Raw genomic sequence first — 16,418 nt, 5'->3', positions numbered from 1 at the left:
GTGTTTTAATTTTGCATTTTTTTTTTTTACGCAAATAATAAAGTGCTTAAAAAAATGCAAATTACACCAAAAACAAGTAAACAAAAGATTTATAAGTCTTCCCCTCTGTTTGTTATTTAGATGCACTAGACCCACCTTGTCCCTCTTTGGAGTCTCCAATATACAGTTATCACTTATTCAGAGACCGCAAGCATGTATTGCCAAAGTTTCCACTAGCCTGAACAGCATATATATCTGCACAGTTGTATCAACCTGCTGCTGAGACTACACATCGCCTATTAACAATACAATGACCAAAAGAAAGGAAAAACACAGGTTGAAGAACTGCAGTGACATGTCCCATTTATTTCACTGGCATCGCTATTTCAGTATCACAACCTCTACCCTTCTCCGCTTTGTGTCATTTCACTTCAGATCTAGCATTCTACTCACTACATACAGGAGAAGCTTGTCATTCATGATGAACAACATCATCCACATTTACAATGGTCTTTAGTGCTGATGGTTTACAGTAGATTACCTCTGCCCACAAGGACCAGTGAATGGGAGAGACAAAAACCTCAGAGGGAAGATGACCATGAGGGAATCCACGACAAGAAATTCAACCAAAAATTCGATATAAGGAATTCCAGAACCCAATGGTGACTGAAAATGGCCAAGTAGACACATCCTGCCTACAGGTCAAAACACACCACCCATCCCCCGGCCTGCAGAAAGAGCAGAGAATGAAGGGGGTTACACATCAGGCGCTTAGTGGGATTACAAAGTACAACCAAGTCAACCAACAAACTAGGTATTTAGAGACCGTGTTCATTGTGGCAGAGGGGGAGTAGTGTTTGTTTTAGCCTCAGCTGAGAATTAGCTGCTGAATAAGAGTCTGGAAAAGAAGCTGCTGTCTAATAGGAGGTCACAACCCAAGACTTCTGCACACAGTCACCCCTTGTTCTTACGTACAACAAATCACCTCACAACTAACTAGAAAGACATTGGATCCTTCTCATCATGGGTCCCAGATCTTCCTTATCCTGAGCCCAGACTACTACTGGTGGGTCCAACATTTCCCAGCTCATGGGCCCAAAATACTGCTTTTCACAGGCCCAAGTACCCCTCCTCAGAGTCATATGTTAGAGACCATGGCCCAGATTTATCAAACTGTGTGACAAAAAGTGGAGTGACTTTCCCAGAGCAACCAATCACAGCTCACCAAACGAGCTGAGGTAAAGTGAAAGCTGAGCTGTGATTGGTTGAAGAGGAAAAATCTCTCCACTTTTTCTCACACAGTTTGATAAATCTGGGCCCATATCTCTATACTTTAACAACAAAAGACAGCGATCAGGGTTAAGGAATATCTGCAATGTGTATCCGCCTTTATCCTGTGGAATTTCTGACAGGCAGATGCTGTGTCTCTCATTCTTCCGTAAGCGCTATTTCCATCGTCTTATGTGCCTGTTAATCAACCTCAGGAACTTCCACAGAGAATGCCTCCCGTCATCCATAAGATTGACAGGCGGGATGGTCCAGTGTAGATAAGCGGACATCCTTAAAGCGTACCCGTCAGATCCAAATTTTTTTTTTTTTGTAATATATCACTCAGTACCTAATCCTGACCATGTAAATTTAGGGAGGAGGGCGTGGCCTCACTGTGCAGGTCTCCGCCCCCTCCCTCAGTATGCTGTCTGCTCACATCTCCCCTAGCATTAGGTAAACTATAACTCCCAGCTTGTCCTCACTGACAGTAGCGGGACACAAGCTGACAGTGGGAGGATTTTTTCTCACAGCTCACAGCTGTAAATCAAGGAAGTGTGTCCATGACATAGGTGATGATGCATGGACACAGCAGGACTAGTATGTATCCAAGCGGGGGGGGGGGGGGGGCACATGGCTTTTTCAGTATGAAATACTGAAGATTTTCTATTGAAAGCAATTGCAAAACCTATTGGTTTTTGCATGCTTTAAAACATATCAAAAGTTTTTGTATTTGAGAGTGCCCATTTAAGACTGTCAGCTCATCTACACGGTGGAAATTTTTTGGATATGCTGCCTGTCTTATGGATGTCAGCTAAACTACAATAGTCATTACTGGAAGATGTCTCCTATCAGTGTTCTGCATGCCAGCTTACCTACAATGGACATCATTGGGAGAGGTCTTCTGTTAGTCTTCTACAGTCATGGCCGTAAATGTTGGCACCTCTCATTTTTTGAGAAAATGTATTTCTCAGAAAAGGTTTGCAGTAACATGTTTTGCTATACACAGATTTAGTCCCTTTGTGTGTATTGGAACTAGGGATCGACTGATATCGTTTTTTTAGGGCCGATACCGATAATCGGTGGAGGTTAGGGACAATAGCCGATAACTTATACCGATATTACGGTATACGTTATCGGCTATTTATGCCCCCGCGACACCGCTGCAGATCATTGATTTAAAGCGGGCACCCTTAAAATTTGGTTGCACACCCTTTGGAAAATATAACTGAAATCATTTGCTTCCTTTAATCATCAATAAGCTTCTTACACCTCTCAGCCGGAATGTTTGACCAGTCTTCCTTTGCAAACTGCTCCCGGTCTCTCTTATTGGAAGAGTGCCCTTTCCCAACAGCAATTTTAACCCCTTAAGGACCCGGGGTTTTTCTGTTTTTGCATTTTCGTTTTTTCCTCCTTACCTTTAAAAAAAAAAAAATCATAACTCAATTTTTCACCTAAAAATCCATATGATGGCTTATTTTTTGCGCCACCAATTCTACTTTGTAATGACGTCAGTCATTTTACCCAAAAATCTACGGCGAAACAAAAAAAAAAAAAAAAATCATTGTGAGACAAAACTGAAAAAAATAAATAAAAAAGCCATTTTTTACATTTCGGGGGCTTCCATTTCTACACAGTACATTTTTCAGCAAAAATGACACCTTATCTTTATTCTGTAGGTCCATACGGTTAAAATGATACCCTACTTATGTAGGTTTGATTTTGTCGTACTTCTGGAAAAAAATCAAAACCTCATGCAGGAAAATGTATACGTTTAAAATAGTCATCTTCTGACCCCTATAACTTTTTTTATTTTTCTGCATATGGGGCGGTATGAGGGCTCATTTTTTGCGCCGTGATCTGAAGTTTTTAGCGGTACCATTTTTGCCTTGATAGGACTTATTTATTAATTTTTTCATTATATAGAAAGTGACCAAAAATGCACTACTTTGGAATTTTTTTGCGCGTATGCCATTGACCATGCGGTTTAATTAAGGATATATTTTTATAACTCGGACATTTCCGCACACGGTGATACCATGTTTATTTACACTTTTTTTCATGGGAAAAGGGGGATGATTAAAACTTTTATTAGAGGGGTTAAATGATCTTTATTCACTTTTTTTTGCGGTGTTATAGCTCCCATAGGGACCTATAACACTGCACACACTGATCATTTACATTGATCAGAGGTTTCTCATAAGAAACCACTGATCGATGATTCTGCCGCTTGACTGCTCATGCCTGGATCTCAGGCACTGAGCTGTCATTCGGCGATCGGACAGCGAGGAGGCAGGTAGGGATCCTCCAGCTGTCTTGTAAGCTGTTCGGGATGCTGCGATTTTGCCGCGGTGATCCCAAACAGCTCCCAGAGCTAACGGCATGGTTTCACTTTCATTTTAGACGCGGCGTTCAACTTGAACGCCACGTCTAAAGGGTTAATAGCATGCGGCACCGCGATCAATGCCGCGCGCTATTAGCCACGGGTCTTGGCCTTTGTTAGAGGCCGGGCTCGACCCGCTATGACGCAGGGCCACGCCGTGGCCCCCCCCCCCCCCGTTATAGAACGGGAGCAGACTCAATACGCCCTGGGTCCTTAACAGGTTAAGATCTCTCCACAGGTGTTCAGTGGGATTTAGATCTGGACTCATTGCTGGCCACTTCAGAACTCTCCAGTGCTTTGTTGCCATCTATTTCTAGGTGCTTTTTGACATATGTTTGGGGTCATTGTCCTGCTGGAAGACCCAAGATCTCGGACGCAAACCCAGCTTTCTGACACTGGGCTGTACAGCGAGACCCAAAATCCTCAGATTTCATGATGCCTTGCACACATTCAAGGCACCCCAGTGCCAGAGGCAGAAAAACAACCCCAATACATCATTGAACCTCCACCATATTTCACTGTGTTCTTTTCTTTGTAGGCCTCACTCCGTTTTCGGTACACAGTAGAATGAGGTGCTTTACCAAAAAGCTCTGTCTTGGTCTCATCTGTACACAAAGTTTTCCCAAGGAGGATTTTGGCTTACCCAAGTTCATTTTGGCAAAATTAAGTCTTGCTTTTTTAAGTCTATGTGAGCAGTGGGGTCCTGCCATGGTTTCATTTCATTTAAATGTCAACGGATAGTTCATGCTGACACTGATGCTCCCTGAGCCTGCAGGACAGCTTGAATATCTTCGGAACTTGTTTGGGGCTGCTTAGCCACCATCCGGATTATCCTGCATTTAAACCTTTCATCAATTTTTCTCTTCTGTCCATGCCCAAGGAGATTAGCTGCAGTGCCATTGGTTGCAAACTTTTTGATAATTTTGCGCACTGTAGACAATTTACATCCATGACTGTAGAGGTCAACTAATCTACACTGGACATTACTCGTCTGTTTTAAAAGGAGGTGAGCTCTACACTGGACATTACTGGAAGATCATTCCTGTCACAGTCATTTGGATGTCATAGTTAGTACGGTTGAAAACAAGACACGTTCATCAAGTTAAACTGAGGGGGTGGAGCAGAGGTGGATGAAGGGAAAGGACATAGGTGATTGAAGGGCAGACGATTTGATTAATCAGCTAATTCACACTGGGTATAACAGAGATCCCTTCTGTTAATGAATATACCTCATCTACGCCAAGCATAACTGAAAGATCCCTCTTGTCAAGACAAGATGTCTGGTGACCGTGCTGCAGTCCTCATACACAAAAGATCACGAGACAACCACAATTTAAAACTTCTATCCCAAGATGTAAAGTGAAAATAAATTTAAATTAGCCCTGTCAATCGCCCAAACCTTTAATATACGAGCGTGTAAAGCTAGGACATTTGCTAATGTAATTCATTTAGCAAAGATCAGTTTTTATACAAGAAATTTAAAGAAGAACTACGGGATTGAAAAATGTATTCCCTATCCTAAGGATAGGGGGTAAGTTTCAGATCGCGGGGGGTCCGACCGCTGGGCTCCCCCATGATCTCCTGTATGGGGCCGCGGCTCTCTGGTTAGAGAGGGCGTGTTGACCACCGCACGAAGCAGCGGCCGACACGCCACCTCCATAGACTACTATGGGAGAGCCGGAAATTGCCGAAGGCAGCGCTTCGGCTCTCCCATAGCAGTAAATGGAGGGCGCGTGTCAGCCGCCGCCTCGTGCGGAGGTCGACACGCTCTCTATGCAGAGAGCCGCGGCCCCGTACGGGAGATCGTGGGGGGCCCCAGCGGTCAGACCCCCCCGCGATCTGAAACTTATCCCCTATCCTTAGGATAGGGGATAAAATGTTAAATCCCGTAGTTCTCCTTTAACCCAATTCCGGCCACTAGGCGTCGTCCTTTCCTTTTCAATGCTGGCTTGTCCCGCAGCACTATGCCAATTGTCTTAGTTTACAGTCAAGTCAAGACAAATCTCACAAAGTGCGGGCGGGACTAGCATGTGCTGTAAGCATACAAAGAGGCAGGCAATAGTGTGGTGCTTGCATTCATCAGTAGAGGGAGCTGTGCGCCCTACCGAGTACACGCCTGCAATATTAGGGCAAGATGACGCTTGCCCAGGGGAACGCCCCCCCCTTCCCATTGAGATGAAAGTTAGGACTGTGAGCAAGCAAAACAGAAGTAAAAAGACGAAAAATGTTGAAAAGCAGATTAGAACTGAGGCACAAACTTGTGAGAAAAAAAATAAAAGTTTGTTAATGACAGGTACTCTTTAAATGATAACTTGTTACAATCCCATTGTATATAAGATCATATTCCATGGTGTTGTACAAAAGATGTCCATGCCAAACCAGTAAAAAACTAATAGTAACTGCTGCTTCTTTTTCAGGAATCCCCAGCATGCTGGACTCTGGCGCAGGTCATGTGACAGAGATGGTATATGTCCCAGTGTACACGTCTAAGTGGCACAGTAACCGGGTCATAAGCAGGCATTTCTATCGATGTTACTGTGAAAAATCAAATACCCATTCCCCTTTTACAATTTTATGTGCAATGCCAATAGAAGATTCTGCTGGAAGTGGTTAACAGGATTCCTGCAGCCACTGGTGACGGGATGATCTTTCCTGAGGAAGAGCCGTATTTGTGCCGGGTTGTCATAGGAACTGCTGCTACCCTCCTCCTCAAGGTCAGGCCCACACGAAAACCCCCAGACAAGACTATCGTGAGAGGAGCAGAAACCACTGAGACAAACAAAAAATGTTTTATAATGTAATGAATCAAGGTGCGGGAAACCAAGACATATGTCATAAGGCAGTGTTTACCAACCAGGGTGCCTCCAGCTGTTTCAAAACTACAAGTCCCAGCATGCACTCACCATCCCAGCATACACTAGCACATGTATTCTGAAGGGGGACACTTGCCCAACCCTTCTCCTCTCTGACATCCAAAGTCAGAGAGTCAAGAAGCCATCGTACACATAAATCAGTATTTCCCAATCAGGGTGCCTCCAGTTGATACAAAACTACAATTCCCAGCATGCTGTGAGTTGTAGTTTTGCAATAGCTGGAGGCTCACTGGTTGGGAAACCGTGTCGTAAAAGGTATAGTAAACGTGACCTGTTGACTGTCTGCATACAGCACCATAGCTACAAGAGTCAAATGTTGCCATGATGGCTGCAGTACAACTACAAACACCACAGGAGTCCTGCGGCCAGAGGAGGCAATCTGATCAGGTGTGCCATGGCTAGAGGAGGCGTCCTTGGTGCTCCACCAGGTGAATGATCTAGATGGGGTTCTCCGTTCCATCCACCTTCTACCCCAGCGTTTAACCCTTCCACAGCCACCACGCCTCCAGCAAACTTCTAGCCATTAATTGTGTATAAATAGCAGCGGCTCAACGTTTAGTGAAACGCTTGTGTGAGGCTAAATATAAGCCGATGACTCATTTGGAGAAACACTGCATTTTTTGCCATGTGAAATATTCAGAGAAGCTACAGCAAAAAGCGGTGGAAAATTCCATGTATCTGCTGACAGCACGAGAGGCACGAGCAGACACTCAGGACGGAGACCGTCTGAATTACTGACCTCAGCTGCCTCCTCAAGATTACAGATATAAGACCCCAACAGGAGCAGGCCACATGCAAAGTGATCTCCAGGGTGCCAGCAACAATAGGCCGCAGCAAGACACCTTTGGGGGGGGGGGAGATTTATCAAAACCTGTAGAGGAAGAGTGGTGCAGTTGCCCATAGCAACCAATCGAATTGCTTTCATTTTTCCCAGGCCTCTAAAAATAAAAGCAGCACTCTGGTTGCTATGGGCAACTGCACCACTATTCCTCTGCACAGGTTTTAATAAATCTCCCCCAAGGTTGCTTATTCTGGGGAAAACCATGGGACAGAATTAACTACAGCCTGTACAAGCCATGTTACACCCCCCCCCCCCCCCCCCCCCTAATTTCACAGCTTGACACTGACTATATACACAACGGAGGGAATAAAACTGAAGACAAAAATTGTCTGGTTTTACCCATAGAAACCAATCACATTTCAGGTATGAAAGCAGAGCTGTGATTGGTTATTACGGGCAAATAAGACCGCTTTTAAATCCCTTCCTTCTCTGTTAAAAATCACTAAATTCAGGAGGCCCAAAGCCTAAGGCTATGCTACTGATGGACATGCTGCTTGAGTGCGTCAAGGAAAAAAAATAATAATAATCAAATCAACTTTGTCGCAAATACAAAAATCTCTAAACGTCTAGAGCTTCTATGCATCTCCATAGTAACAGACTACAAACAACCGATGCCGTCTGATCTGCATTAGCATGGACCCAGGATAAGACCGAGTTAATTTCTTTCGTACATAAAAAACATTCATCATGAGGTATTCCCATCTAAAAAAATAAATAAATGGCCAGAGGGAGAACAGGTTTTGTGTATCAATGCATGCCCTGCACAACCCTGTATATTAGGGATGTAAGAAAAAAAAAATTAAATAAATATTGATTTGCGCGATTATCGCGATTTTTTCACTTGGCGATACTGAATCGATTAAAAATATTTTTTAATCGATTCTTTTAGGGATGTGGCATTTGTATCTCCTGACGCACGGAACAGCATGTCCCGGGCATCAGGAGATACAAGTTCCACATTTGGGGAGCCGGGCAGGCCGGATCTGACGCGGCGGCGCTCTGGGTGTACGGCTCCGACTCATGACCGCTCCGTACTCTGCTCTCAGTAGCCGGGGGCCGCCGCTCATAGCCAGCATGCGGCTATCGCCGCGGCTGGCCATTAAAGGAGTAGTCCGGCGCGCACTTTTCTCATTTTATCCCGTCCGGGCTGCAAAATAAAAGAAAACACACTTTCTCTTACCTGCCAACGAGCCCCCGGAGCTCCGGTACAGGTGTTCGGTCCCCAGGCTGTATTCTTCTTATTTCCTGTTAGTCCGGCACGTCACACGGAGCTTCAGCCTATCACCGGCCGAGGCGGGACATCGCTGCGGCCAGTGATAGGCTGAAGCTCCGTGTGACGTGCCGGACTAACAGGAAATAAGAAGAATACAGCCCGGGGACCCAACACCTGTACCGGAGCTCCGCGGGCTCGTTGGCAGGTAAGAGAAAGTGTGTTTTCTTTTATTTTGCAGCCCGGACGGGATAAAATGAGAAAAGTGCGCGCCGGACTACTAGATCGAAGCTGACACCGGCGTCTAAAGGGATCTGTGAATGCTCCCTGGTGGGCGATGTATCGTGATATATCATGATGTATCGTCACCTAGACGGTATTGCGATATATCGGGATATATCTAATCGCCACACTGGTATCGCGATTCGAATCGTATTGCCAAATTCTTGGCGATTCACACCCCTACTGTATATCAGATCATCCAGCAACTGGACAGCAGTCTCTTTCACTACATCACACATAATGTAACCTCCTGTCTTCTGTATGTAGTAAGACTGGGGACAGCTATGACAGCCACAACTAAAGCTCTCTTAGGCTTCTTTCACACTACCGTTTGAACCACGGCAGTGCAACGCCCCTCAGGGAAACGGGAGAGAAAAAATACATCTCCCACTACTCCCGTTAAACAATGGCGCCCAACGGACCCCACAATAGTAAATGGGATCTGTCTGGCCCTGTTGTTGCCTGTTGTGCTCTGCCAGATAACAGACGTAAAAGGCATAAAATAAAAATGTAAAAAACGCCTGTTTTCCAACTGGGCACAACGGCAGGGGCCTTACTGATTGGGATGCAGCTTTCTCAGGGTCCTAAGTGGTACTAGGCAAATGTTTGCTTTCCAGAAAATCATTGTGGGAACTAGAACAGCAATCATATTGGTTATCATCCAACTTTCCCTGAACCAGATAAAACAATGACGTACGTGTTAGAATCAGAGGTCAGAGCCTGATGTAAAATCAGTGTGTGGGGGCTGTGCAGTGAGGTAACAGAATGTCCACTGATCCCAACAAACAGCTCCTGACGCTATCATTGACAGCACAGCAGACGCCTCAGCTTTCTACCAGACCATAGCAACCCAGAGCGGGTGGGGGCGCTCATTTACATGTGGGACCTGAGACAACCTCTGCATCTGCAGTGGCCACTAACACTTAACATGCCAAAAGGCTCAGCTTACACAGAGCCCAGTGGCTGTGCCCCCTCCACATACAGGGAGTCAGCTCCATCAACAGCCCCCAGAGCAGACAGTGGCTCCTGCGCCCGGAGCCCCCAGAGCAGACAGTGGCTCCTGCGCCCGGAGCCCCCAGAGCAGACAGTGGCTCCTGCGCCCGGAGCCCCCAGAGCAGACAGTGGCTCCTGCGCCCGGAGCCCCCAGAGCAGACAGTGGCTCCTGCGCCCGGAGCCCCCAGAGCAGACAGTGGCTCCTGCGCCCGGAGCCCCCAGAGCAGACAGTGGCTCCTGCGCCCGGAGCCCCCAGAGCAGACAGTGGCTCCTGCGCCCGGAGCCCCCAGAGCAGACAGTGGCTCCTGCGCCCGGAGCCCCCAGAGCAGACAGTGGCTCCTGCGCCCGGAGCCCCCAGAGCAGACAGTGGCTCCTGCGCCCGGAGCCCCCAGAGCAGACAGTGGCTCCTGCGCCCGGAGCCCCCAGAGCAGACAGTGGCTCCTGCGCCCGGAGCCCCCAGAGCAGACAGTGGCTCCTGCGCCCGGAGCCCCCAGAGCAGACAGTGGCTCCTGCGCCCGGAGCCCCCAGAGCAGACAGTGGCTCCTGCGCCCGGAGCCCCCAGAGCAGACAGTGGCTCCTGCAGTCGGAGCCCCCAGAGCAGACAGTGGCTCCTGCAGTCGGAGCCCCCAGAGCAGACAGTGGCTCCTGCAGTCGGAGCCCCCAGAGCAGACAGTGGCTCCTGCAGTCGGAGCCCCCAGAGCAGACAGTGGCTCCTGCAGTCGGAGCCCCCAGAGCAGACAGTGGCTCCTGCAGTCGGAGCCCCCAGAGCAGACAGTGGCTTCTGCATTCGGAGCCCCCAGAGCAGACAGTGGCTCCTGCATTCGGAGCCCCCAGAGCAGACAGTGGCTCCTGCATTCGGAGCCCCCCCCCCCCCCTCGAAAGAGCGAATTACCCACCGCAGGAACTAATGCTGCTTTTATTCGCGCCCCCCCCCCCCCCCAATGAATCAGTTGCGCTGTCCCCACATCATGTCACCCGCAAGCACTCCTCTGCTCATCCTCTTATGAGTTGTGGGCCGCCGGTGCTAGAAATCTGTACTGTACTACAAATAACGTTTCCTGGCCTGAATAAATAAAATAAACTTTATCTCCCCTTCCAACGTTCCCCGTTACCGGCCTCACAGTCCCTCCGCTGCGGTCCTGGGGTTGGGAACATCACAGAGCCGTCAGCCTATCAACGGCCGCAGCGATGTCCCGCCTCGGCCGCTGATAGGCTGAGCCCACTGTCATGAAAGGAGCAGGCCGGCTTCATACATGACAGTGCTCTCAGCTTATCACCGGCCGCAGCGATGTCCCGCCTCGGCCGCTGATAGGCTGAGCACACTGTCATGCAAGGAGCAGGCCGGCTTCATACATGACAGTGGGCTCAGCCTATCAGCGGCCGCAGCGATGTCCCGCCCCGGCCTATGATAGGCTGGCGGCTATGTGACTTTCCCATCTCAAGGAAACCACAAGAGGACCGCAGCGCAGGACAGTGAAGTTGGTACCAGAGCCCGGGAAACGTTATTTGTAGTACAGTACAGATTTCTAGAACCAGAGTCCCGCAACTCATAGGAGGACGAGCAGAGGAGCGCTTGCGGTGACATGATGTGGGGACAGCACTGCTGATAATTCCTTGGGAGCGGGGTTGGAAGAGAAGGACACATTTGGCGGGGGGGGGGGGGAAATACTGTTAAATACCGTGGAACCACCCTCACTTACAAAAATACTGTGATACATGTTTTTGCTCATACCGCCCAGCTCTACTTTACAGCAAAAGGGAAATACCGACGACTGGTGAGGAGCAGGACAGGTCCTCCAGGGCAGGCTCCACAAGATGGTTGCGAGGGGATGGGAAAGAGACAAGAACATGCCCTGCTGGCCGGGAAAAATCAGTGCAGGAAGGGACCAAAACTTACAGAGGCTGCAGCGGTACGGGAGTGAGCAGGATTTTCGAGACCCGCAGGCATAGCGCCTGGACGCCCGCTCCATTAACACCAGCAGCCTAACACTTTGAATTGGGTCCTTCAGGATCCCAATGAAGGGCTTTCTGCATCCTCTGTACTGACGGAGGTGCACACAATGAGTGATGTAATCGCACGAGCCTATGCCGGGACACTGATGTCCTGCGCAGTTGGTAATGAGGCTGCTGCATCCTGCTGCTGCCTATAGTGATGGGGCAAGACCAATTGCCCTGTCATATGTGACTTCTTCAGGCATTTAGAGCTACTTGCCTGAAGTAGGGCTAAATGCCTGAAGAATTCACCTGCCCGGCACTAGGGATCGACCGATATCGTTTTTTTAGGGCCGATACCGATAATCTTCTCCACTCCGGGCAGGCTCCGGCCTAGTACGCTGCATAGACGCCGCTGCGCAGTGGCGCCCGTGCGCAGCGATGCACCTGACGTCACGGCGTAGCGGCGTCTATGCAGCGTAGTAGGCCGGAGCCTGCCCGGAGTGGAGAAGAAGACCGTGGGAGAAGAAGGACAGCCTGGACCGGACCACCCTCCACCCGGAACGCCCCCGGACACTACAGGAAGGAAGGAAGGAAGGATGGCCCGGACTACCCCTATTACGGGTAAATGTAATTTTTTTTATTGACTCGGAGGGTGGGGGAGGGGCCCGACCGGTATAGCGGTATGGGCAAAAATCCATACCGGTATACCGCCTAGCATCACGGTGGGGGGTGCGACGCGGTGCGGTGGGTCGGGGGTGCGGTGCGTCGAGGGGGTGGCGGTCGCGGTGTGGTGGGGGCGGTGCGGGGCATTATCGGCAAGATAATTGCCGATACCGATAATGCCCAAAATCGTGATTATCGGCCGATAATATCGGCCATACCGATAATCGGTCGATCCCTACCCAGCACCCGGAACTGCATGTTCAAGGCGTCAGGCGATACGATTTCCATGATGTCCGGGCGTTGGGTCATGTGTAGATTTGTAATATACATTGGTTAAAAAAAATAATAAAAGTACCGTATTTTTTGCCGTATAAGACGCACTTTTTCTTCCCCAAAACTGGGTGGAAAAAGTCGGTGCATCGTATACGGCGAATACACCCCTATCGCGGCGGTCCAACGGCTGTCCGGGCATGCTGGGAGTTGTAGTTTTGCAACATCTGGAGGTCCGCAGGTTGAAGACCACTATTGGGTTCAAAATCTTTATTTTTTTAGATTTTGCACCTATAAATTGGGTGCGTCTTATACGCCGGTGCGTCCTATAGGGCGAAAAATACGGTATATATTTCTGGATTAAAAAAAGCTGTCCCTGCAACTATTGCCTGTGTGTCTCTATGAGGAGACCAAATACAGGAAGTGAGGTCAGGACAAGCAGGGATCTGTGCACGCTCCTGGTTATCAATCATCCTGATGTAGGAGCCGCGAGAGTGTCACAGAGCCCTGTTGGCCACCCACACTTCCTGTATTTGGTCTCATCACAGAGACACAGGTGCGTATATCTGGCACACAACATAATCCCAAGTGTCCTGTAGGAAACACACCTATTACCTGCAGTCTATATTACCAGGATGTAACGTCAGAGTGTATCTAATAAGATATGATAGCGCATATAACCCGATACTGGGAGGTGATACATATGAGTATACAGCATTACAAAAGTACAATTATACAGGGATATCTCAGTATATATAATACATATTACATAGGGGCTAGGCTCTACATATGAAGTATAGCACACACAGGGGTGTATATATGAGTATACAATACGTGGAATATATGAGGAGTGACAGGCTATATATAACATTAGGCTGCTTTCACATTATAAAATTATCCATTTTCAGGGTACATTCCCACACAGCGTATTTGCTGCGTATTTGCTGCTGCGTATTTTATTTTCTCTGTTGAAGTCAATGGGTAGGAAAATACGCAGCACCAAATACGCAGCAAAATACGCCGTGTGGGAACGTACCCTAAAGATCCATTATAATGTCCCGTTAATAAAACCATTAAAAACAGCCGTTACAAAGTCCCATTATAGACTGTGGGAATTTTACATTACCAGTTTTAACCAGTCATAACCTGTTATTAATAACGGACATTATTTTGTGACAGGAGAAACGAACGAGAAATAGTGCATGCACCATTCCTTCCGTTCTTTCTCCCGTCACAAAATAACGTTTGTTATTAATAACGGGTTAAAACGGGAACTGTAAAAATCCCAGACTATTATGGGATTTTGTAACGGCCGCTTAATGGCCGATTTTAAGGGATCGACCGATTTTCGGTTTGGCCGATATTATCGGACGATATTCACGATTTTGGACATTATTGGTATCGGCAATTACCTTCCAGATATGCCGATAATGCCCCACCAGAGACCACCACCACCGCCCCATTGCCTCCCCCATCCCCGGTTTTATAATTACCTGTTCCCGGGGTCCGCGCTACTTCTGGCTGCTGCGATGTCCTGCGCTATTGCTGTGCAGCGCAGTGATGAGTGACATCCTCAACGCGACGTCACCGTCAGTGCGCACAGTGACAGCTCAGGACACCGCCGGAGCCAGAAGTAGCGCAGACCCGGGAACAGGTAATTATAAAACCGGGGATGGGGGAGGCAATGGGGCAGAGGCTGCGGTGGTTGGACTAGGGATGACCCCAGGACAGGCAGGGAGAGAGAGAGAGAGATAGAGAGAGAAGCGGGCAGCGGAGGTGGTCTCTGGCCCCGCAAAAGCCGCTGCAGTTCATTGATTTAAAGCGCCCGCTTTGAATCATTGATCTGCAGCGGCTTCTGCGGGGCCTGGGGGTGGGGGGTTTAAATAGCCGATAACTTATACCGATCTACCGGTATAAGTTATCGGCTATCAGCCTGAAAGGTCATAGATTATCGGTATCGGCCATAAAAAAAATAAAAAATAAAAAAATCTATAATCGGTCGATCCCTAGTATTCATAACGGAACATTATAACTGGTCTTTAAAACGGATGAATTTATAGTGTGAAAGGGGACGTACAGAGGGGTTTTTACATGAAAGTGTGCATGCACAATATATATGACACTAAGATAGGATATACAGAGAAGGGCTAAATATTTGGGGGGGGGGGGGGGCACATATGATAGTAAATATACACCAGGAAGGAGGGGTATATAGATATATACACATACACATCACAGTACTGTGTATACACAGGGGGTATATATCAGAGAGGAAGAGTATATAACAGTACTGTGTATACACAAGGAGGATTTATATCAATCACAGATGAGTATATAGCTATCAGTACCATGTATTGAAAGGTGGAAATGTACAGTATTTATCACAGGGGGGGGGGGGTGTATATACACACACATTGAGGTATATAAATTATACCACGGGGAGATGATAATAATAATACATAATAATAGGGGGAGCAGCCAGTTACAAAACAAGTTCTCCGCTGCAGTTAGTTGCGCTACCGGGGGGCGAGTGCCGCCGCGGTGCTCGGGCAGAGAACAGGGTGACAGCTCATCCTCGGTATACGCCGTGAACTTTCCATCCCCCCCCACCTGAGCGCCCTCCTCCCGGTACAGGGCAGGGCCCGGGCCTCAGGCCGCTCAGGCGTCTTTCCGGGGCCGCCCCGGGAACACTGTACTTACGCAGCTGCCGCCGCTCCCTCCGCTCTTCGGCTCCTTTATCCCCGCACCGAACACTCCGCCATTTTACTCGCTGTTTATTTAAATGGCAAACACTCCCCGGGCAGGGAAAGTTCCTTCCTACCGCGGGGACTCTTGGGAGTTGTAGTACGCTGAGCCGCAGCACCAGCCCCTTCTGCCAGGGGCGTGGACTACATCCCCCGGCATGCCGTGCGGCACCGCCCGCAACACTAGGGGGACAATAAAGCCTGGTCCTCAGCACTGGGGGGGCTATTTATAGTAGGTGGCTGGATGGAGGGGGAGGAGGAAGATGGGGCGCTGGGCGGGTGGCTCCCCTCAGGTGAACTTCGGTCTCTGTGGCACAGGCTGCGAGCTGGGCATGGACAAGCGGCCGGGACTGGCAGGGTGGGGGAGGAAAGGAGGGATTACATCTGACTCCAGGTCACAAGGGACAGACGGACTACTACTCCACTGTGCAGCCCCCATCACCCTAACTGACAGCTGCTGACTGCAAAGAGGTTTTGAGGCAGCTGCTGATATATACTGTATGTATGATCATGAGGACTGCACCCTCCATGATAAGAGCTGCTCTCTGCAAAGAGGTTCTGAGGCAACTGCAGACATACACTGTATGTGATCATGAGGACAGCTGCTCCCTGTAAAGAGTTACTGAGGGAGCTGTAGACAAATACTATATTTATGTAAATACTTATATGTAATCACGATAACTGCCCCTTCCAAGAAGTCAGCTGCTCCCTACAAAGAGGTGCTGAGGCAGCTGCTGACATATACCTCCAGCAGGTTTATGGGAGCACCCCTTAGTATCTCTGGGGTCCCTTACCCTAGCTACATCACTATGCCCCACAGACGCATCCTGAGCCTCTGGGAGCTGGGGTACATGTCTGCGACAGCGTCTCCACCCAGTGGAGCATCTGAGGTAGGGATGTGGGGTCCCACTGGGAACATACTTGGTACAATGAGACTGACACAGCCTAACGTGAACTAACTTTATATAGTAAGTAGCAA

At 48.6% G+C, this 16,418-nt stretch overlaps 1 protein-coding gene across 2 annotated transcripts in view; it reads right to left on the bottom strand.

The window, feature by feature from the left end:
• NCOA3 (nuclear receptor coactivator 3) overlaps positions 1–15,659 on the bottom strand; it is a 64,415-nt gene extending 48,756 nt beyond the window's left edge. Inside the window, exon 1 of one of the 2 annotated variants that reach the window (XM_056547631.1) lies at positions 15,396–15,659. The gene's annotated coding sequence lies outside the window, so the exon portion shown is untranslated. The remainder of the gene's footprint in view (positions 1–15,395) is intronic. The other variant, XM_056547629.1, reaches the window with a different exon arrangement.
• Positions 15,660–16,418: the final 759 nt, after the last annotated feature.

Source organism: Hyla sarda, chromosome 12, assembly GCF_029499605.1.
Source record: "Hyla sarda isolate aHylSar1 chromosome 12, aHylSar1.hap1, whole genome shotgun sequence".
NCBI lineage: Eukaryota > Metazoa > Chordata > Amphibia > Anura > Hylidae > Hyla > Hyla sarda.
The sequence above is the reverse complement of the archived record's forward strand: the minus strand, read 5'-3'. Positions and strand labels throughout refer to the sequence as shown.